The sequence below is a fragment of the Cygnus olor genome, chromosome Z (genome assembly GCF_009769625.2).
Source record: "Cygnus olor isolate bCygOlo1 chromosome Z, bCygOlo1.pri.v2, whole genome shotgun sequence".
Classification (NCBI taxonomy): domain Eukaryota; kingdom Metazoa; phylum Chordata; class Aves; order Anseriformes; family Anatidae; genus Cygnus; species Cygnus olor.
Window position 1 is genome coordinate 68278177 of NC_049198.1, and position 24166 is coordinate 68302342.

The 24166-nt window shown below is 43.3% G+C and overlaps 1 protein-coding gene across 3 annotated transcripts in view; it reads left to right on the top strand.

Annotated features, from left to right (window-relative positions):
• Nucleotides 1-16747: 16747 nt before the first annotated feature.
• MOB3B (MOB kinase activator 3B) overlaps nucleotides 16748-24166 on the top strand; it is an 86932-nt gene continuing 79513 nt past the window's right edge. For all 3 annotated transcript variants that reach the window (XM_040541527.1, XM_040541529.1, XM_040541528.1), the window contains exon 1: nucleotides 16748-16829. The gene's annotated coding sequence lies outside the window, so the exon portion shown is untranslated. The remainder of the gene's footprint in view (nucleotides 16830-24166) is intronic.

The window sequence follows — 24166 nt, forward strand, 5'->3', positions numbered from 1 at the left end:
AAGGTTTCAGAAAGGCTGTTTTCAAACCAATTGCCCAGTTTGCATTCCCACATGGTCATATTTCAATAGATTCTTTTGTCCATTTGTGGGCCAACCTACTGCTCTGTCACATGTGGAAAGAAATGTTTGGCTGGTGTTATGGATGTGATGACACCAAGATCTCTCTAATTAGTCTCAGAGAAATGCCAGCTTATAAAAGTGCTTACTATAGAAAAAGGAAGACAAACCTACAGGACTAGTTTTACACATTAGTGTCAAAGTATAACAGTATTATTATTGTTGTTGTTGTTATTGGGTTTTGTTACTCTAGAGTGTGTACGCATAGAGAGCTGTGCAGTGCTCCAAGCAGATGGTTGTGTTGGTGGAATCTCCATTAAGCGTTCCTTCACTTTGTGTGGCTTTGTTCTGCTTTCTCCTCTGGTTATTTTATTTGAGGTTGCAAATTCACAGACTGGATACCAAAGTGTCTTTCATTTTGCTCAGAACTTTCATTTTTCAGTCCCTTTGTTTTTGTTAATTTATGGTGCTTAGTAATGACGCAGACTACAAAACCAATGGATCGGGACAGAGGCCAAAAGTTCTGTGTGTTGGGTTAAGCAAGGCCCTTCTACAAAAGATAATATTTGGGAGCTGCAGCAATTTTGAGGCTAGCCTTGGGCTTCCAAGAGCTACTGGCATGCTGTTGAAGCCATGGGCTGAAATTAGAGAGCAACCTGCGTTGGCTCAGCAGCTCCATGAGGGGCTGAGAGGTCTTCCTGTGCAAGGGGGAGATTGTGCTGTGGCCTTGCAGCAGTTTATATGGGTAAGAATTAAGTATTTCTCACATGAGGCCATTTGCCTGAAACCCAAAGAGCCAGATTGTGCAGAGGCTGAAAATGTTTTTGCTTTCAAACCCAAACAGCACGGCTTCTTTCCCGAAACACAACCCGGCGTTATTCTGCTGCGCGATGAAAGATCAATTATTCGGGCTGTGAAAGGGAGGCTTCAGACGAGGTGGGTGCCAGCGGTCACCACGCTGTCCCCGGCCCTGGTGGGCTCACAGAGACCTCCTGTCCTCAGCAGCAGCTGCTGGAAGCTGCCCTGATGCAGCTGGGGCAGCCCCTGACCGATCCCAGCAGGGGCAGCCGCTGGGGTTTCAAATGCCCTCTGTGTGCCGAGGGAATGCATGAAATATTTTGAGGAAAAAGCTGGGAGGAACAGCACGATGGCGCAGCGTGAGCAGGCTGCGTGGTTACGGCTGTGCTGAAAGGGCAGCACTCGCTCTGGCGCAGAGAAAAGATTTAGGCGGAAAGAGGAGGACTTTGAGCAGCTAGGCATGAAAATCTTGCCGAGTGGGAAGGTACAAAAAGTGGTGGAGGTCAGGAAAACTGAGCCAAAGCTTTCTTGGAATGGGAGAACCAAGAGCAAAATGTTGTTATTGAGTCAGAGCCGTGAGGGGCATTGGGGTGCCCTGGGGAGTTGAGCTTTGGTTGATCCCATACACTGACTGCTCACGAGTGGCTGGAGTGCATTGACCCACTCAGCCCAAAGGGTTGCAGTCTGTTTTATTCTGTCCTTTAGGTGAACCAACCACAGCGAGGAGGGATGGATGACCAGGTGAATGATCGCGGGGAGTGCTCGTGGTCTGGACTGAAACACTGCTGATCTTGCTCCCTCTGACCAGTCACAAGCATGCAGAAGAAACTAAAAGGGAAGAAGGATAATAAAAAGGAGAAAATTGGAAAAGGAGAAGGGGGAAAAGGAAAGGATAAAGTCACCAGGAAGCTCCCAAAGAAGAGGAGAAAGCAATATTATCAGACATTTACATTCAAAGGTAGAATGGAGTAGGGCAGAAATGAATGTGAGTAGAGATCTTTGCCTCTGGTTACAAAAAATGATCTATCAGGAACACATTTGAATAAGCATCATTAAAGAAAAACTGGATGTGGGAAATCACACAGGAATTAGAATGATTGTATTTATTTGCCTGATTGTATTTGCCTCTAGTTTTTCCCTCACATCTGGTTTGGATTACCATACTTTTGTCTCTAGTGGTAGAAGTTTGTTGAAATGCACTTATCCAGCTCCTTCCCTTCCTTCTCCTCCCTGCCAGCTAATCACTGAGTGCAGGAAACATTTTTATTTCTAGCAGAAAATTGATGCAGCATGCATCAAAAAAGCAGCAGAAGCATGCCCCAGCAAATATTTTTCCACGTGCTTTATTATGAGAAGAATTTTTAAAACAATTGTAATGTGTCCAAGCAGTTGTAAGGACATACAGCTTGATCAGAGGGCATCGAAGTGGACTGAAAAACATTTATTTACACCAGTCATGGGATGAGGTCCTGGAAAAAACATGTTTAAGTTTTTCACAATTCATTTGAAACAGTCTACAGAAAGCACTCATTACTCTGTTCATTGCTGTAGGGTCCTGTCAGTTTCAAATGCAGCCTGGTTTAATTCCACTTTCACTGAGTTTTACAGGGTTCCTCTCCAAGGGCTTTGTGTGCTGCAGCATCTCCAGTTTTCAGAAGTTTGTCTTCTCATTAGAAACCTCCTGCAGTACAAAGAAGCGAGGCATCTTGGAGCCATCTCACACTTGCTTGTGGGCAGAAGTTGTGGAATGCTGACTATTCTGCATTTCAAATCTCTCCAATAGCTGGAGACAAATAAAGCCATTATTATAAACAGCACTGCTATTTTTTCCCCAACAGAAGCAAGACCCATCTGTTTTTACACTGTTTGAGACCATGTCTGTAAGGTTGAACAGTGCAGAAGGTAGACTGTTTTTCTTTGCTGACTTTGGGGCACAGACATCAGAACCAGGATATTTTCAGTGATTCAGCATTTGAAACCTGCTTGTCTTGGTGCTGGGGAGAGGTTGTAGGTGAGGGCAAGAAAGAGAACCAAGGATAAGACCTACTTGTTTCCACTATTTCTGAGCCAGGAGAGACCTAAATGCTACCTACCAAGAGCTGGAGGGACTTTCCTTGTGCCATGGCACCAACTCAGCCTTCCAACTCGTGCGCTGAGAGTATCTGAAAAAGCATCTCCAGGGATCTGGAGAGTGGGGGTTTTGGCAGCTTTCTGGTGCTCCAGGTTGTTAGCCTTACTTTCTGTAGAGGTTGCTCTGATGAGTACAAATGACTCTACAGGCAGGCGGCTGCAGAGATAAAAGGTGATGAGGCTCATTAGTGTTAAACGATTGTGGCCAGACACAAGAAACCAGCTTGAGACGATGCGGGACAGAAATTATTCAGTTTGCTGTGCTTTTATAGTGGTTTGCATTAGTAAGTGACTTCTCTGAAGGAGACATTTCATTTGCTGTTAAGTTTCCTTGAGACCGTTTGATACCTATTCTTAGTGGTGTTATGGGTTAAAGGGTGGCAGAAAAAGCTCTTGAAAGTTGAAAATTTTAGTTAACAAAACAGATAATTTTTCTCCCAAGAGCAGACGTCCCAAAGTCAGTTTAAGCCAAGCCATGGCTTGTTGGTAAGAAAATTAGGCTTTACACTAGAAGATACATCTAGCTCTGTATTTCATTGCCATGACGATACGAAAAGGAAAAGGAAAAGGAAAAGGAAAAGGAAAAGGAAAAGGAAAAGGAAAAGGAAAAGGAAAAGGAAAAGGAAAAGGAAAAGGAAAAGGAAAAGGAAAAGGAAAAGGAAAAGGAAAAGGAAAAGGAAAAGGAAAAGGAAAAGGAAAAGGAAAAGGAAAAGGAAAAGGAAAAGGAAAAAAAAGGAAAATGAAAAAGAAGTGTAAAAAAGTAAAAGTAAAAAAGGAAAAGGAAAAGGAAAAGGAAAAGGAAAAGGAAAAGGAAAAGGAAAGGAAAAGGAAAAGGAAAAGGAAAAGGAAAAGGAAACGGAAACGGAAACGGAAACGGAAAGGGAAAAGGAAAAGGAAAGGGAAAAGGAAAAGGAAAAAGAAGAGGAAAAAAGGAAAAGGAAAAAAGGAAAAGGAAAAGGAGAAGGAACTATAAAAGTTGTAATGGAATTATCTTCTTTTAGGCTTTTTACTGTTTCAAAGTTATCTTTTCAAAGCTTGCAAAGATATTTTTGATTTTCCATGTTATATGGTTTCAGACAAGGAGTGTTATGGTTTGTAGAAGTGGCAGCCTTACCTGCTGAAAAGACAAACTGAAATTTCTCAGGTTTTCGGTCTCAGGCATCTGAGTCCCTGAGTGCTTCTCCACATGGTTTACCATGCTCTTGAACTCATTTAGATAAAAGGATCACAGAACTGGCTGAACTGGCACAGTCCTGATGGAACCATTTTTCACACCAAGTAATTCATGGAAGTTATGCAATATATATAAAATCAAAATAATCCCAGAGTGATACATACCTGGAAAAAATATACCAAAAAGCTTTGTATCTGAGGCAAAACAACAGTGAACTGCAATATTTCCGGATAAGAATTCAATTCTTCCTTTGGTTCCTCCATAGGAGGTGGAGTTCGGATTTCACTGTCTGGATCTTGGTTTGCCTCAGGTCGATGGACATCACTTTCAGGGGGTTTCAGATACTTCTTTCTCTTCACTTTGGAGGTACCCGTCAAGAATATTTTGTCATGGGCTGACTCACCTCTTTGTCTCATGATGACCTCACTGAATTTGTAGTTTGATTGTACTGAAAAGACGTGCCTCTCTGGTCTCAGCAGATTCAGGGAGGCTTAGGGGTTGCATGAATCTGAAAAACATAATGGAACTTGGTGAGCAAAAGCAGTGGTCCCATATTGACCTCCTAGAGACTAAAGCTGTGAGATTGCAATCCATGTCAACAGGCACAGGAACATGTTGCAACAGTTTATTAAAAAATGGTAATACCAGAATGTGCTTGTGATTAAAGATGCACATGGCATTTAAACAAAAGGAGATTTTGGGGCTGACATCTTTTCCATTTTGACACTTTTTCTAGAGAATAAGTTCTCTGACTCTGAGGCCAGTGGAGGTTTACAGAGCCAGAAGGCACCGTCTGTTTTGTGTCACATGCATGTGGACGGGTGACCACGTTCCCACCTCTCTGTGCTTGCATTGAGCAGTCAGCAGTGACAGAGCAGTGAGCTTTCACAGCCGGGGTGCAAAGAGTCAGTGTGATTAGAGGTCTTTGCCATTAAACTGATGTAAGAGGTTGTGTGGCTGTCTGGATATGGACAACCAGTGATCAGTTTATGTAGTCTGGGAATGCATTTACATAGACATGGGTAATTTAGTCACCATGACACCGAATTAAAGTATCTGGACAGGCCTTCACACTCAGCTTTGTATAATCTTGCTGGAGTTACATCAAGATTTCTGCACGTAGACTGAGCCCACTTATGCACAATTCCCTTTGTTTATTCAAACCCCTCCATTTCTCGTGAACTACTTGTGTTTCCTGGATAAATTGCACTAGTGCAGGCAATACACAAGGATGACTAGACCAGCTATGCATCTGGAAATGCTTTCCCCACTCCCTTCCATTACTCCTTTGCACCAGCTGCAGCGCGCTGTCTTATCTCGTGATGGATTAGCCCGCATTTCCCATCTCTCATGGAGATGAAGGGGTGTGCTGCTACCTGCTCTTCAATGAATAACTGCATCATATTTTATCTACAGACATGAAATTGGTGCTTTGAGAGACAGGGCTGTTATTAAGCTAGCAACTTAATTAAAAAAAGGAAGTCGTGTGCTTTCAGATGAGATTTTAGACAATGAATTCTGCCTTTATTAGCAAGTGAGTCCTTGATGTTGTTTGAAGGAGACAGTCACCGTGGAAAACGTAAGCCTTGTGGCGTAGCTGTGTTTTGGAGCTGTATTTGCTGGTTTCCTTTGTTTCACGAGGGAGTATCTTGTGTACTTCTCAGGTCGGTAGTGGGCCCTTGTCTGTCCTTCAGTGACTGTGGTAGGAGTAACTGCGAAACTTGCAGGGCTCGGGAGATTACTGCATGTGCAATGAGGAGTTCTCTGTTCTTCTGGGTGTTCCCACAGATCCGCTCAGTGAAAAAGAGAGCATAGACAGAAAATTAATGGCTCTACCCTGCTAGCCAGCTCACACAAGGTTAGCCAAGACATCCCTGTGACAGCTGAGGAGCAGCCAGGCTGCGGCCCTCAGCTTTGTCCTGTCCAAAGCAGGCAATCTGGTGGCAACTCGAATGCAAAATCTGATAGTTTTGGTCCCACAGCCGTAAGTTGGAGCCCCGGTACTATGGACTGAGACCTTCTGTGGGACATCAGCCCACTCTTCTTGGGGCCTGGTGTTCATGAGAGTGCATCTCTGTCACCAAACTGGTGACACCAATCTCAGAGGACAATTCCCAAGAGTATATTTTATCTACGTCTGTTTTACAAGACACGCACGCCAGAAATGTTTGAAGGATTCAAGGATTTGTTTCAAGGAATGTTTCAAGGATTGAATCGTCTTCCTAACTTACGGTAATGTTCAAAATAACAGAATTTCATCATCAAAGTATTCTACCAGCTGATGGTAGAACGCACCCAGCACATAAACTAATTACACGCTGCAAAGAGCTTCTCCTAACCTTCCCTATCCCAATTGTCAGGCTGGAAAATAGGCTTTAATAATACCTCTGGGAGTTTAATCTGAGGAGAAACAGACCTGAACATCCAAGTGCCCTTACCACCCACTTCTCTTTTATATCAAGGCTTCTTGAAGTGGAGTGCCTCTTCTCCTGACAAAATAACCCAGATCCAAAACAATTAGGGCTTTGAAAACTTTGAATTCTCCCTGGAGGCTTGCAAGCAGCCAGTGCAGCTGCCTGAGCAGCACCGTAATGCTCTCCTGTCATACAGCCCCACTTCATAAGTGGGCTGCCAGGTTCCAAATTAGCCTTGGCGTCCAGATAGTGTCATTAAATAGGAGAGATTACAGCCAGACAGGGAATAGGCCAGCCTGAAGCTGAAATGACATTAATTCACATCTCTTCTGTTGCATATACATCTTTCTGAACATTGCTAAAATGCTGTGTCAGCACTCAACAGAAAGGATTAAATGACAAGCAATAATATTTATCATTGTGTGCGGGTGGGGGTGTCTTTTAAAGTGCATATTCATACCCAAACTGTTCTGATGTGTAATTTATAACTTATCCAAGAGATATGAACTTTTCTGTGCCCCTCACATGTGCAAACTGTTGTCAAGTATGTGCAAAACATAACAGGCTTCACTGAGGGTCTCCCTTCAAAATGTGGTTGAAATATTTAGAGAACTGAAAGTCTGCACACTTTTCATTCTTTTCTAAGGTATTTACCCCACAGTGGCATGCCAGGATAATACAGCATGGAGTTACTGGGTTTTGCATGAAACGATTTAGTGTGTTTGGAAAAGGGCATAACCTCTATTAAATGCTGGGATTACTGGGAACTTGGGCAAAGAGGGCAGCCTGCAGGACTTTGCATGCAGTCTTTTGATGACCAGCTTTAAGGTGGCAGTGGGACTGTGGGATCTCTGAGCAGGAGTGGAGGAGGTCCGTGGGGAACCTCTGGAATCAGAGGGAAATAGACTGGGAGAAAACCTGGAGACAGATGCAGCAGCAGCCACGCTTAGAGTATGTCAAGTAGCTCTTGTACACCAGGAAGGAGCCGTGCTGGAGCCTTGCTGGCTTTCCCTGTCACTGTAGCTATCTCTGCCATCTCTGTGTGCCCTGCAGTAAGTGGGACACTTACTGGGGGGTGACAGCTCTGTGCTTCAGTGGCGTGGGATCACTGGTGGAAGCTGGTTTTGGCCACGGCATTGCTGGTGATGTGACTGAAGTCGCTGAAACCAACATCTTTAATCAAATAGCTCTTAATGGAGCAGGAAACTGAAGCAATGTGTGCTTTGTGGATCTGACAGAGTGCCTTCGTGTTACATTAATGTTGAAACAATCCCTGGAGGAGATATAATTTTGCCAGTTGTTCCAGGAAAGCATTGAACTGTTTCTGCTGTTTATCCTCAAGCAGTCTTAACCATTTAGGTGGTCACATTATCTGAAAAGCTTTGGCATTTGACGGCTAAGATTCGTGTCCTCCACCAGCTTCTGATACAAATTCGATTTTTTACTCCTGAGCTGAAATTATAGCTACTGTCTTGGAGGGGAAGGAGAAAGAAAGCAAGGATTTCACAAAACTAAATTAATAAATAAAAGGAGGGGACTTATGTTTTGTCAAAATCCAGTAAGATTACAGCACTTTTTGATCCACGCATTTTTGGCAAATCAGTTTCAAAGAGACATTGCAATTTTAAGAGCAGAATTAAGCTCAGAGAGCAGCCTGAATGCAACCATTGTTCTGAGAGGAGCCTTGAGCAGTGTTTGAGTTAGAGAAAAGTGTGATTGGATTTTGCTGTTTACTTTTCCCCAGGTAGGAATGTCAAACAATAATCTCAAAGGGACAAAGGGCACTGAGTTCCACTCTTGGTCACCCTCATATAAGTTTATAACCTCTTCATTGCTAGGAGTGGAAGCTTTTCTTGGTGTATCCTGCCAAGATTGGGCAAAACTTGTTTCCATATACTTCAAGTCAAAATCTGGAAGGACTTACGAGCACCAGCACAAAGGTTGCATGTGGCACTGCAGAGCTCTAGAAAAATTTTCCTAATGCAGAGAGAGGCAAGGCTAGTGATTTGGTCACATGCTGCCTTTTCCTTTGAGATATTGTGTTTCTTGCTTAATTTTAGCATTGCTCACTCTGCTTAGAGAACACCAAAGGGGCTGTGCTACAGTAGGAACACTCGGGCCCTGCTCTCCCATCCGCTGCCAGCAGCAGGAACCTGTCAATGTACCCTGCAGGTGGGAAGGCAGGCAGGCAGCAGAGATAAACGGGGAGGTTTTCTTTCCCCCTCATCAAGTTTTCAGCCCAGAAGCCATGTTCTTAAGGCAGTTATGACAGACCTGGAGAAGAGACAGGCAAACTGTGACTCCAGTGCACCAAAACTTGCTCAAGCCTCTGGCACCGCGCAGAGGCCATCAAATGTTCTTGCTGATGCCATTCAGCTGCTGGAAATGAATCTTTCTGCAGGTAACTATAATTACCAGGAGAGTCAGTGGTGGGAATAGCTGTCTTTCTGAGCCACTGAACCAGAAAATAGGCTTTTGACAGGATCATCATAATCTCCGGCCAACATCAACAAAAAGGGCTTCCTGCCCTAATGAAGCTGCTGTGGGGCCATCCAGTTGCTTTTTTCAGAGCTCTTTTGTCATCCCTTCTTGTGCCCTGCCTCTGACCAGCCCTGGGAACCGGGAGCTTTGACTGCAGGTAGGAGCCATGGCACTGGAGCTGGTTGTGGGTGCTCTGTGAGCCACCTGTGAGCACGGCAAAGCTGGTCTTACAGGGCATTAAATATCACAACACTCAGTGCTGCTGCTTGCCACCGTAGTGAGTATGCTGGAAAATCTCCAGACTGCTGAATTCCTTCCTAAGTTAAATACAAATAGAGAGAGAAAGTAAGTCAATAATATGGAAAAGCTGATTCTGTATCCACTCATGACATGAGGACACTGCTTGAAATTTCCACATCCAAACCATGTTCTTTTGCCAGGCATATCAAGTGGGAGATTTCCAGGATGGGATCCTTTAGCCTAAGTGAAAAATCAGACCTAGCGGTTCAATTCCTAAATATAACAGAGAGAGGATTTACTGGTGTATTATTTCTGCTTAATGCCAACAATTGTAATGTATGTTTGCCATATTGAAGGAAAAACAGCAAGAACTTTTGAGTAGACTATTTAAACTTTCTACTGACAACATTTACAGCATCTGGGAGCATATTAGATGCACTATTGTATGAAAAGAATAGAAATCCTACTTTTACTTATTTATTTATTTATTTTATGTGAAAGAAACAGACTCTTTGTATTTGTAATCACAGGTGCAAATGTGCATGGTGGGGAGGATAAACCATCTATCTGTCCCATACAGGAGGAGGTTGGGCAAATTGCAGAGCAAATCCAAAACCTACTGGACAATGTATTTCTTGAGAAAACTGCATTAATTTGTCTGGCATACTTCTCCTTCTCCCATCATAACATGTCTCTGTGGGCCCTCCCTGTGCTCACCCAGTTGACAGCCTCACCATGAGGGCTGTGAAGGGAGCATGCCTCGCACGAGAGCTGGCTCCAAGCTTCATAGGGGTACAGGCAAGGTCTTGCTGTGATCAAACCTCCAGGATTTCTCTTGCCATGCAAAGCTGGTGGCTAGGGAACAGAAACAAAACTAGGAGAGATGCTCCCTGACCGCTGGGGGCTCTGCCTGCTGTGGCCATGCCTAGGTTGGTGGATGCTCTGCATGTCACCATAACTGCTGGGGACGCAATCGTGCTAGGTCTGCACAAGGTACAGGATTTTCAAGGGCAGCTGGCCTTCATTGCCCTTTGTAACTCGGGGCTAAATCAGGACTTAGTGCTTGGTGCTGCGTGGAGGATGGTTGTGCTGCGAACCGTGGGCTGTAAACTATTCGGAACTTCATTGACTGGTTCTCTGTATGTGTTGACTCTTTGTTTTCAATTTCTCTACAAAATTGTCTTTCTATAGACTTGGCAGGGGAGAAAAATCCTTCTGGTGACTAAAGGGAGGAACAGTCTTTTGAAGGTGGCTGTACAGAAAGACATGGTCTGCAGATATAAAGGTTACATTGGTCACACCCTTGGTACCCTGGATAACATTAGATTTAATAGCAGAAAAAAAAGACTTAGTGTTTTTTTTTTTTTTAAATTATTATTATTTATTTAACTTTTAAGAAATCTTCCAAACACAATACATCTGATAACAGCTTAGTTACATGTCATTGGCCATATGCTCAGCAGGTGTAGGCTAGCACAGTTCCGTGTTTTCTGAAAAGCTCTGTAGCTTATAGTCAGTTGCAAGGCCAGTCCTAAAGTATGCAGAATTGAGCGTTGGTAAACACAAAGACATACTTCCTTCAGAGACTGAGTCATTGAAGTTGTAATTCCAAGGTTTTTTTTCATTATTTTGCAGCTTAACATGCCTACAGCCCCTAAACCTACTTTACTGCAAGATCAGCTGGCCTGAACTGCCATTGATGGTGGTTGACCTAAATGAAAAAGTAAAGCAGAGTCAGCTTTGGGTATATTACTCACCCCAATTGGGAGGCAATCAGCTGCTGTGGACAGTAACTTCTTAACTACTTAAACAGCCCCAGCTGATTCTTCCAGTAAGCATCCCACAATGGCCTCAGTTGCATTGGTTTAAGCTGATTCTGGACCTTGATCTAAAACTAAGCAGGTTTGATTTAGAATTGATTAAAAATTATCTCCTACTTTAAATCAGGCTTAACAAAGCCACAGCTATTTCTTCCAGTCTTAAGCCAAAACCATAATGGGCCACATGAAAAAGGAAAGGGGATGAGGCAGGCTCTATTTTTATTTTATTTTATTTTATTTTATTTTATTTTATTTTATTTTATTTTATTTTATTTTATTTTATTTTATTTTCCCTGATAAAGCAGGATTTATGATAGAATTTTGGTTACATCCATGTTTCTACTCATCTCCTTGTCCCCAGGTCAAACTCTAGCTGGTTTCAAAAGGTTGATTAAGGGATACAGATCTCAAAGACAAAAAGTTCCAGCAACTTCTGTGCAAATATACATCAGGGTAGGCAAATAGATGTGCGTAAACTTAGTGGTCTGCCAAGGAAGTATGTGAGTTTAATCATATCATGCACAAAATAACCAGAGAGAAAAGAGCCACAGGAAAAGTGTTTTAGCTCCACTTGCAAGATCTTGGTTCTTTAAGCACATCCAAGCACCAAGAACATCCAACACCTAGCAGAACACCACCAGGACAGGCTGTTTTTGCTAGTTTATGTTATTCGTAAGTAAAGCAGATTTTGCTGCTGGGAAGCCTGCAAGCCTGTGTGTGTTTTCTAAAGTGCCACCTGCCTGCTGTTGATGAGGCCTTTCAGTTCTGTGCGTGTGAACTCCAAGCGAGGGACTGTAAAATGTTCCCACCCTCTACTGGCAGGTCTACAGGCTGTCTCAGGATGCTGAGCAGTCTGTATGTGCCTACAGTGGCCATGATTAATGGGACAAAACAAAACAAAAATATGTATGCCATGTCCAGACTGAAAGGGTAATAAAAATATCCTTTCACTCAATACAATGCTAGCTGCACTGAAGTAGTACCATTAGATGAAAACAAGTTTTATTGTTGCTAATATGTAACTAAACCTGTCCCTCTGTTCCCTGTTCATGACTTTCATTTTCTAAATATTGATATATTCCCATAGAAACCTTCCTGCTTCTTTCCTTTACTAAAAGGTATTGCGTTGAAGAAAGCCATGTCTGGACCCAATCACAAGTTGGAAGAACATTTCTGCTGGTTTTGGACCTCACCTACAATGGGGTCACCTGTAGGAAATGTCTCTCCATATCTGTCCCTCCTCACATTTCAGTTTGGTAGAACATTTTTTGTGTTTGGTTGTAAAAGAAAAAGAATAGTTTGCATGAGATTTACCAGTAATCTCTAGTATGTCTGACTCTGGGCAGTTATCTGGTATGATCTCCAATCACTGTGATGTGAGACGAAAGAGGTTCTCTTGAGCCCACTGTTATCCTTGTAATAGGTAAAATCACCTGCTGTGAAATGATACCAATGCTATGGTAGAGACAAAGGCTTTCTGGTTTTAGTAGGAGCAGAGCCTGGAATACCATTAGTCCTTCTCAGCTCATTCTTTCTTTGCAGACTAAGCATTATTTCCTCAAAGGGCATGCCATTTAAGAGAGAGGATGGGAAGAAAATAAGGCAGAAATCAACTCTGAAAAGAATTATTACAGTACCACTGTGATCTGCCCCATCTGTGTCCTCCTCTGTTCTGCATTCCCAGCAGAAGACAAACAGCCATCCTCACCCATTTGTTGCTGAATTAAATTGCATTTCATTTTGCTTGTACTGAGGATAATTAATCTGAAGACCTGCTCATTTATTACTTGAGCTGCACATTCTGCGTTGTAGGAAGAAGAAACAGCCTTGGTGTTGGCATCTTTGCTTAGAATAACATGGCATATGCAACTGAATCGATTCCTGGCTAAATTCTGCAGGAGCAAACTGATTGATGCAGCTCACAGTCGTGGTCACTGGCTTCTCTGCCAGCAGCAAAAACATTGGTTGTTAAAGTGTGGCTGTGGGGTCATCGTGTACCAGTGGACAACGAGACTGCTCGTAAGGGAGGTGCTCACATCTTCCTGCTTGGAAAGTCACCTGTCCTTCACGTGCCCTTGAGCACTTCGTCTCTTTCACTTCTTGCTCTGGCTGGAGTCCGCTAACACCTCCAGTGATTTGTGATGATTAGAAAGGAGCAAGGGTGTCAGGGACTGAGATTTGGGAGAAGAATCGTGTCTGTAGTTTGTCCTTTTGGGGCCATAGTTTGTCGCCAAAAATAATTTCTGCCTCGGCAAAGCTGGCGGTTACTTGATATGCTTTAATGATTCTCAGAAAGGAGAATCCTGTACTCAATGACACTGTCTATCCTTGTTTGAGTGTATATAATAAAATTGATCTTGTCAGCCTAACCTACTGCATTTCTAAAACATCCTTCTCCACAGGGTTTAGCAGGATGCAAGTTTTAAACTTTTGGGGCTACTGGTACAATGGGAAGACTATAGCTTGTGCAGGTGGTTCAGTTATTTTTAACAGGATATTTGCTTGAAAATAGTTTTACTCTGTCTTCTCCGTTAGCCAAAGTTGTTGGGGTTTTGACCTGGCTTGCCAAAAAGTCTTTCCAAATATTATAGCGACTTCTGAGTGTAGTGTCTTCTTTTCGCTTCTCTTCTTTTTAGGGATCTAATCCCACAAAATTTCTGTACACATATTTTACTGTCTTTCAGTTTCCTATGTGGTAACATGAGATACAGTAATGACAGCGTCAAACCAGGCTGAGGTGCCATTTTATTTTGGGTTAGGGTCCTCAGCTGATACACAGTCTCTTTTCCTCCTGATTCTTCTTTTCCCACTGGCTCAGGTGAGAAGTCGCAAGGCCCTCAAGTCTCTGCAGGCATGGAAAAGAAAGAGGCTTTTGCTGAGCTAGGCGAGCGTCTTTTTTTTTTTTTTATTTTTCCTACCAAGACAGTCTCAACATCGTGACTGTAAAGGTGTGTTTAGCTATACAATGGGACAGCAGAGTCCCACAGACTCCACGGACCAGACAAGCCCAATACAACGACGGGCACACAGTGATTTATCTCATCCTGCTACCTCGACGGAGGGGGTTGTGTCCGGGACTCTGCCCCGCCGTGGGCACACTTATACCACCCTGCAGCACAAACTGACCCCTTCAGGGTTACGACGAGCCCCGCGGGGAGGTTTTGGGGACCTCCCTGCCTAATTACTGACCAAAGTCCCCCGGGACGAAGCGAGCTCCCTCGGGGGGCTCCCCCCAGGGCAGCGCCGCCATTTCAGCGGCCGCGCGGCCGACCCGCGCCCGACAGGGGGCGGCCGTGCCGAGCCGAGCCGTGCCGGGGCCGAGCCGTGCCAGGCTTGTGGGGCCGGGGCGGGGGAGCTGCGTCCTGCCTCCGCCTCGGCGTGCGGCGGGGCAGGCACCTGGGCGGGCGGCGGAGAGGTGGAGGTAAGGCGGGGGCGGCGGCGGGTCGGTACCGGGCTGAGGGACGAACTTCCCCGGCGGCAGCGGGCGGCCGGGACGGCGGCGCCCCCCGCCCTCCGCCCGCCCTATTTCCACTGTTCTTAGCCCAAGTGGAGGTGCCCCCCCACTCCCTCCGCCGGACCCCGGCTCCCCCCTCTCCTCCGGGCCGGGCTTGGCTCCGAGCGTGCCCCTCTGCCTCCGCCTCAGTTTTGCGGGGTGTCGGGCCAGAAGGGCACGCTGGGCTCCGGAGCCCCTGGAGGGGCTCTGCCTCTGCACCCCACAGGTAGGTGCTGTGCACATCCCCGCAGGGCTTTGGGGTTCATTCGGCGAGGTGCTGGCCCCGCAGACTTGCTGCTGAGGCTCTGTGGGGTGTTTGGGCACCCTGCTTGAAATCCAGGCAGGTTTGGAAAATCCCAGCCTGGCGTCGCCCTCCCAACCCTCTCACCCTCACCGCCAAGGGCGAGGTGAGAGCAGAGCCATGGAGGCATGTGGACGGGGCACCACAGGCTGGGAGTTCCCTGCTCACCTGTTTTTGTCTTTTTTTTTTTTTTTGTGGCACGGCTAACGCCATCGTGGCTGCGCTTCGCTTCACGCTAGGGATGAAGTTGGTGACTTGAGCATCCATGCCGCGGACCTGCGTGGTTTAGGGACAGGCTCAGTGTGCCGGGTCTTGTGTTTGGTTTGCGGGGATGTCTGCTCCTTGAGAAGTGGTTTGCAATAAACTTCCTCGTTCACTGGAGGAACATGGATTTGATATCTACGTGCACGTCTTTGTATCGTCACGGTGTGACAACCTGACAGCTTGTCTCCCAGAGGCTTACCCAGGGCTTGTTACAGAGAAGTGAGGAACTGCTGGTGCGAGGACTAGCAAGCCCTAGAGGTACCCACTGTTGGCTTAAGAGCCGCAACTCAAGCATGGAGCGGTCCTGGTTGGCGGGGATCCTGGGGAGTCCTGCTTGCAGGTGATCCTGCAAACCATCTGCCTGTCTTCTGGCAAGAGTAATGCCAGATGGCATCCAAAGATGTAGGAGCCTTCTTGCTCCAACGTGGTGGTCAGATCAGCCTGTTCTGAGGCTGGCTGTGGGCAGTGCTCATAAACAAAATGTTCCAAATGATGCTGGGGTGTGTCCTGAACCAAGTCAGAGCAAGAACTGGTTGCCTCTTTGATTATCGGAGGGATAAAGGGTGGCTGAGGAGCCTTCCCACCCCTGCTCATGTTGCTGTAATTTCTCATACAGACAACAGGGTTGTTTTTGTTCCTCAAGCTATTTAATTGCATTTTTACTGTCCTGGTTTCAGCTAGGATAGAGGTATAATTTGCACAGATATAATTCATCTATAACGAGGGGTACTGTCACTGCTTGTAAAGAGAGGAACAGAAGGAGAAAATCTTATGGACGTTCTTGAACTGGGGAGTTCACAGTCCGGGTGCTCTCCAGTACGTAGTTGGAGAACCTGTTGCCCTCTCTCCCACCATAGTGAAGCAGCTTATCCTAAGTTTCCTATTCATCTGCATACTCTTCTGAGTGGACCAACATTTGTGACAGATTTTCTTCTCTTGGCAGGGGGGAGAGGAGGGGAGAGAAAAGAGTGTTCCTGGCATGAAAGAGGAAGAGACTGTTCTTTTGTAGCAGAGACAGTGTGCAGATCTCAGAGCAGGCAGGACGGAAGGAAGAGGAACACAAGGTATGCAGGGTGCAGTCAAGCAATACTGGATTTCAGAAAGTGCTGAAGAGTAGAAAGAGGTGGATGCAGAAGAGTATGGTGTTGTTTGGCATCAAGCAGCTAGGAATTAGGATTTAATACTGTTTGCTACAGTGTTGGTGTAGTAGCCGGTGCTGCTTAGAACACATTACTGAGCGATGTGAAACTTGGGACTGGACCAAATCACTTCAGCTCCTTTGCTGATACTTCTGTCACAATAAATGTTTCTTTATCAGCTGCCAGCAAACTACTCAGCATCATTCAAGATCCCAGAGGAAGGTACTTGTGTTCTGGAACAGAAATTAAGAAAAGCAGAGAGGGTTGAGTACCCTGGAAACGTGGATCTCAGGGTAATTTGGAGTACCAATTGTTTAGAAATGTTACAGGAAAACCATGTGGTATAATTATTTGTTAAATATTTAATCTTTACCATGAGTCAGGTGAGTTCTCAGAATACAGAAAAAACAACATTATTTTCATTTTTCTGTTTTACGAAATTATTGATGTTTCAGAGGTACCTTGGACAGACATGAGTTTGTGAGCCTCCTCTGAGCCGTGGACTTAGGCCTGTGCAGGTAAGATGGGTACAGGAAGCTGAGAGGAGTAGGATGTAACTGGAATCTTAATGCTAGCTCATGTACATTTAAACTTACTTCTGGGGAAATTTGCAGCTTACTACTGCAGTAAGCTTATTTGGTGATGGGTAATTAGCATATTAGTAGGAAAGAAAAGGACAAATGCTCACAAAGAAAGGACAGGAATGGCTGAAGGTCTAAGAGTAAATATTTCAGAGGGAGACTGAGAGGCTGTCATTTAAGGGATTTTGGATCAGACAGTAACAGAGCAGGAGGTTTTGCTCTCTTTCCCTGTGGTCGTTAAGAAGTCTTGCTGCCACATTTCACTTTCTCTTTTCTGCTGAGCTGAGGAAAAGATTCAGTAAATGATAGAGCAGGACCAGAGTGTGGGATTGAAAAAGTTGGGGTTGGGAGAAGGATATTAAATAGGGTCATCCTGACTCATAAACCATAACTTTAGTCCACTATTCCTCAGAAAAGATAAAGAGTGACTTAGCCTAATCGAACATCTTCATGGGAACATGCTTCTTAAGAGCAGGGGGCTCTTCAGTCTAACCTTTCAGTCTAACCATTAAAGACCTTCCAAGATCTCTTTGCTCTAAGAAATGTGTTCAGATTTAATTTAAAATATTTGCCTCTTTTGTTGCTGAGGGCATTTTCTTTCTGTGCTACTACAGTCAGAAAAAATGCATTTTCTGTTTTTGTTTCAAGGTTGATCCATATGCTCGTGCTACTATAAGAGATAGGTGTTTAATGCAGAAGGGCTGTGGCAAATTCCTTGGCTAGTAATGTGCAGCGTATACAGGTACTTGGTAGTAGATTGTCCCTTTGGGCTTAAAAACGAGTCTTTCCCCACTGTACTGAGGTTGGTTGGTTTTTGATTTTTCTTTTTGTAACTTTGCATTTATTACCATTTGGGAGTACAAAAGAAAAAAAAAGTCTATCTTAATTAAGCAGCTTTGATGTTTTAAAACAAATGCAAGCAGACAGATGAATGCAGTCTGTAAATCAGAGATTGGAGTGAGTACTCAACAGACATTTAAAAGAGCTGGGGGAGGTTTGACACAGCTCACGACCAAATATCAGTCCATGTGTTAAACCAAAGGAACATGGCTGAGGGCTGTAAGAAATGAAGTCCTGTTTTATTTCTCACTCTTTGGTCTTAAAAAACTTACTCCACCTATAAATCTTGGGAGAACTGCAATTTGTCTTCTCCATCAGACAGCTGTCTATATTTCAAAGTGACCCAACCATTCACTGACCAGTACTGCATGGTACAAAAGCTAGCAGTCAACATTTCAGATAGCGCTTCTCTGCAAAATACAGAATCGCCATTTTTCTTCTTTTACTGAATATTCAAGAAACTATCCAGTTCCTGCATCTGGAAACAGAGTTAGGTTTTTCCTTAAAAGAAATTTTCAGTGACTTTGGATCTCTCTATTGATTCTGAGAGTCTTACAGAATACTAGAATGGTTTGGATTGGAAGGGACCTTGAAGATCATCTAATTCCAACCCCTCAGTGGTTATAACACCATTTTTGCTTTCACAATTAAATGCCTTTGTTCGTCCCGTTCTGAAGTGGAAATACCCACTGACATGATAACAGAGTGCTTGATAAAGGTAGGTATTGAAGTGGTGTGTATCCACAGTGGTATCAAAAACCACAACTTAAGAAAATTTGAACAGACATATTTTTGATTCTTGGAGTCTTCAGTTACAGTAATCATAAAAGTTACATGTAACAACAGAACTCTAGGGTTTCTCCTAGCAAAGTGTGGTACTTCATTTCTAAATGTTCCTTTAAAGGAAAAGATAAAGATTCAAAGCTATTTGACTTGAAATAATCGTTATATGGCCTGTGGTTTTCTCTTTCTGCAAGAATGAAATGCTGCATATGTGTCCTCATTGAGGGTTAGCACGGAATTACTAACAGGAAATGTGAAAATGGTGTTGGCTATAAGCTATAATAGCTTCTTTTTTTCTTCTGTAAGATAGAATTGACTTTAACTTGTAAAAGCAAAGGTGTTTGCAGAAAGCTGGCATGAACACTTTGTCTGTTCCCTACAATTAACAGGCACTAGTGAGTTAAGGTTACCTGGATACTGCGAATTATCACCTAATGAATATGTGGCTTAACAATCTCCCTGTTCATCCTTTTCAAAATAAAACTGCATCTTGAAATGTCAGTCACAACTGATGGTAAAGCACATGAGTTAATAGGCATATCTGGTTAAAATTAATGAAAGTTCTTCTCCAGAAGGGCAGATAAAGGAGGCTAACGTTTCCACAGTGGCCTGGGATGGGCTTTTGTTCATGGGCTCTCATTACCTGCACAAAATATCCTTTAATCCCTTAAAGAATTAAAGGAATCTAATAGGATTTGTAAGGTTGTGTCAAGTCATATCTGCTGTACCCTGTGCTGACTGTTGGCTTTTCTGAGGCTGAAATCCAAGTGCAGATTTGAGTAGCATCATCTTGCATAATGCGTAGGGAAAACTCAAGTTCATGGGCTGCAATTCATCAAGTTACTTAGTTGGTTATCCAAAATTGGGCTATATGAGTTGCTTACAGTAACCATATATTAAACGCAAAAATTAATAAAAATTCAGAATGGAATGCCTGATAGCAGCAAAAAAACTTCAAGCATCTGTGGTCCCGATTTAGTTGCAGAGTACTTGAATCAGCAAAAGAGATTCCACTTTAGAGACTGATTAATGAGCTCATTGCGAATGTTCCTAATTGATTTTATGCTCCCTATACAACTGGTGAAAGAACTGACCTTTTACATTGGTGATTGAGAGCAGACACATGCCGGAGTCTGAAATCCATTCCCTTTTTCCCATTTCTCTCAAATAGGAGTGCATGAGAGTGATGGGTGTGGGCCTGACCACGTTACTTCTATGTCTAATTTACATGTATAAAATTAGGCAGTTGTAGCTACTCTGTTAGTTTTCCTTATTTTTTTTTTTTTGAAGTGAGAATGGATTTCGATATACGTGTTCGATTTAAACAAGGGAAAGATACTGATTGACAGTTGCTGTCCAGCCCGTCACTTCTCAGGCAAAATGTTGAGATTCAGGTAATAGCAGCAGCATATTGAACTTTTTGTCTTTAGAATTTTCCCTCTTTTTCATTCCCATATAGCCGCAGATGTATTTTTTAGCTCTTGCATTCTGATTGAACGTGTTCCATTATGGTGAACTTACTTTGGGAATCAGATATTCTTAGAAATCTGAAGTGGGAAAAATCCATGTCGAGAAGTGTTGTCATACGTAGGGAATGGCATGGAGGCCCAAGGTTTTCAAGGTCTTCTGGGAAGCAGTTAAACCGATGAAGACAGGTGGTGATTTAAAGCATGGCCTGGCTCTGCCTGTACAGAGGAAGCAAAGATGGTAGAGGAGGAGTGGAATAAATTTGTTTAGATCTATGTCCATATTGCAAATGTTTTCAGATTAATCTTGTCTGGTTATGAACTGAAAGCAGATAGAACAGATAGATGTTTTCTGTAATAATGTGAACCAACTTATCCTAAAAAGCCATGCTGTAGTTATTAAATATGCTGTATAGGCAGATGGTTTCTGTATCTCATAGGGATGTGTCTATTTGCAAGATAAGGATCGAGGCTGGAAATAGACTTTTTGAGCTTGGAAGTTCTATGCACCATTATTTTTGACTTTTGAGTTTAAGGAGTTTTGTTGTTATTATATTCTGTCGTTAATATGTCAGACAGATGAGTCATGCTATATTCTCATCTGTTTTGTAAATTAAGATCTGCGCAGCGTACAGGACTCCAGGAAGGTCTGTCTATCTTATGCATCTCTGCACCTTGGACCTCTTTCTGCATAGGAGAAGTAATATAGAAGTAAAATCAATGCAGCGTCTAAATGCAAGAGTTTCAGATTGTAAAACAACTGGCATATTCCGTGGGAAGACCACAAAATATTTTGCAGTGCAGAGAGAGAATATGTAGAGGCACTATCCACACCTTTTTAGAAAAGGTCGTCTTCAACAGAGGGTGGTGATACCAGCTGCCCCAACATTCATACCAGCATTCACTGAAGTACTCTACTTGCTTAACTTAGAGCACTGGATGCTTTTTGTAAGCAAGTACCAATTTGAAATTGTTTGAAATGCAGAAGTTTAAAACCTACCAGAAAGGGGAAGATTACCAGATTCTCACAAAGAAGCCAAATACAAAAGATTTTACCTCTTTATAATGTGTAGTTTTCATAAGGCTGTCAAAAATTATAAGGCATGATATCAGTTCCATTTGCACGGCTTCCCAGGAACAGTGGCTGTATTGCTTATCTTTTAGGAAGTTGAAGATTCTTTGGAAGTACTTCTTCACACCGAGACCTGTGCTTTTTAGGATCCATGCCTGAAAGCTGTTTCTTGCTTTTGGTAGCTCTTCTAGCACGCACGTCTCCAATTCTTCAATTTGATGATGAATTCCATTTTGGAATCTCTCAATATTGCTTGTACTCCAGGCGCCTTCGGGAAGATTTCTGCTGAATAGCTGGAAGGTCTGTTGGAGGAACTCATAGATAACCACTGTGACATTCTTCTTTGTGACCTTCGTAATCAACATGGGAAATCTGAAATCAGTTGTTTCGTTGAGACACTGCTGAGAAAAATATCCACCCATTTCGCGCAGAAAGTTCATGTTCTGGTAGTTTGCTTTGATTCCCTGGAAAAGGCAAACTGGGTGTGAGATTTTGGTATACAAGGCCAAGGCAATGCAAACTTGCAGCAAACTCCTCTGAACCAAGATGGTCATGCTGATGAGGTGGTCAGCATTACTTGCCATTGTGCAGATCTGTAAGCCTGCAGTTTCTTGGTCGTCTTTTCTGTGTTCACATGCTGCTTTTTCATGACTCTGAATTTATTTCCCCTGTGTGACATGTTGGGTATTACTCATTTTGTAGGAATTGTGTTTCTGTCAACTGTGATTCTGGCCAAAGTTTGCTGTTGCTTTCAGTTGCAAAGGCTTGCTCATTTCTACGGTAAATTCATTTCATTAAAAGAAGAGTAAGTGAATCAATATGGTTAGTCAGTGGACATGGGCAGATCAGCATCTGATAATGACGTTTAATCTTCTTATTCTTACTAGAATTGCTTTATGCTGAGAAATTTTATTTTTATGCTTAAGTTGGAAAACAGTGTGAAAAAAGAATCACAACCCTAGCTAACAGATATGTGCCCTAAGCAAGATGTAATTTCATTGATTTAAAAACAGATGTCTTTTTCTTGTAGGACAAATTGTTTTGTTTGGGGAGTGGCTTAAATTTTATTAGCAGAAGAACCCTGTTGTTGACACAACAACATCGACTCACTAGGGCATTTGTTGCTATCACAATGTTGGCAAAAAGAAGTGTGTACAACTCCTAGGACAGATGCCTTTTTCCCCAGTATCTGTGATCATCTGCTGCTCAGAAGAGCTTTCTTCTACTTTATCACCAGGTGAACGAGCCTAGATTTTGACTAAACCCATAATTGAGTCAAAATTTTTGACACCGTAAACTAAATTTTTGACACCATCAAGTGTTCTTTTAGGTAAAGAAGAGGACTTCCTTATGGTGCAGAGAAGGCAGCTGCTGTTCTGAAGCCTCCTCTTGTAAAGATAAGCTCTCAGGGAGACTGAATTTACCTGTGCTGGTAGCAAAATGCCCTGTCTTCAGGACCATGCTAGCCAGAATAACGCTGGAATGGGTCTCCCAGCGTCAGGCCAGTGCAGTTCCGTGGGTATTGAGGTTGTGGGCCAGCTGGTAGCAGGACTGCCTGAGGCTGTGCTGACCGAAGTGCCCCAGCAGCCTCGTCCTGCTGTGGTGGCAGCTCTGAGACCAACCTACGTAAGCTGAGCACTGCGGGTTGGCAGGAGAGGGCTCGCTTGATGTGTCAGCTCCTGAACGTGCACCAGGGAGGTGCCACGAAGGCAGCGGTCAGCCCACTTAGCTGGCTCCTGTGATTGTAGTATGAGAACTCAGTGTAGATTGAGTGGGAAGACTGGGCTGGGGATTAAGATGAGCAGACGTTACAAGGCATTTAGCGGGCAGATTTTCCTCTCTTGTGGGAATCTCTAAGGATTGCTAAATCTGTATGTGAACTGACCTGATCTGGTCGCTGAAGCGTACAGAGTTCACAAAGCCAGGGGATGTGCCCTCATCTAATTCAGCCTGCATAATTGCAGGGATATTTTGAAGAGGATGTGGAAAATGTCAAAGTTCAAGAATGTTAGATGTGAGCAGCAAAGGAGCTCCTGGATGCTCTTGAGATTAGAAAACATTTTGCTAAAATTATCCTATTAATGCTTGGTAGGATCTGTTAGAGTGTGACAGACTGAAAGATTGCTATAGATGAGCAGTTTCTTTAGCAAGCTCCATGATGACTTCATCAGGTATACAGTAGGACCCTACTGACGTGGTAGTGCTCCTGTGGTTATTTTCCTTGTTTTGCTACTACTGATGGTGATGCTGTACTAATAATTGTGGTGTTGTCATAAATTATTAACAGCAAGAGATCTTCAGAGAAGTTAAGTTATGAATGCAGTTGTGGGAGGTATGGTTTTGTGATTGAAAGACTGGACACAGAATGAAGAAGGGTATGGCAGATTTAATGCATCAATATGCCACGGAAACCCATCAGTGAGACATTCAATTACTTTATCTTTCCATTCTTAGTGTTTTTGTTTTTTTTTAAGAAAGAAAGGATTATTACATTTCTCTAGCTCTTTGCTGTATCTGTACTGTTGAGCACTGACACATACGACTTCTAGTATGCAAGGGATCTAAACTTAATTGGAGGCATTGCCTTTGTTGTATATCTTTACATTTTCTTGAAGTCTGTGCACGTATCAAAATGATTTAAGCTAAACTGTAGTTAGTATGTAGTGTTTTGAAGATCAAAACATCTAACTGAAGTTTATTGTCATAAAAGATTATGGAAGCTTATACTGGAGGAATAACTGTAAGTTCTGAAATGGCATCTGTCACAAAAGACTGCAGGACACAGTGCATTTACTAGTCACTACACAGTCTAAATCAGTAGCAAATATTACTCTGCTTTGACTTTTTTTTTATGTTGACACAAAGTGAGGGCTAAAAAAAGGCAGTAGAGCATGTCCTTTTCAGTTGAAGTTAAAGTGTCGGAGGATTCTGGCTTGATTGACTTGACGGAGCAGAACAAAAGTAAGTAGCGGACTAAAACAGACCTTGATGCATGGCTGGAAGTGTGTATTGAGAGATTAGTTAAGTATGTTGAAGTGCGTCCGTTCAAGGTATCATGTGGGAATAAAACAAGTTGGATCCAGGTCTAGGTACAGCTGGACTAATCGTATTTA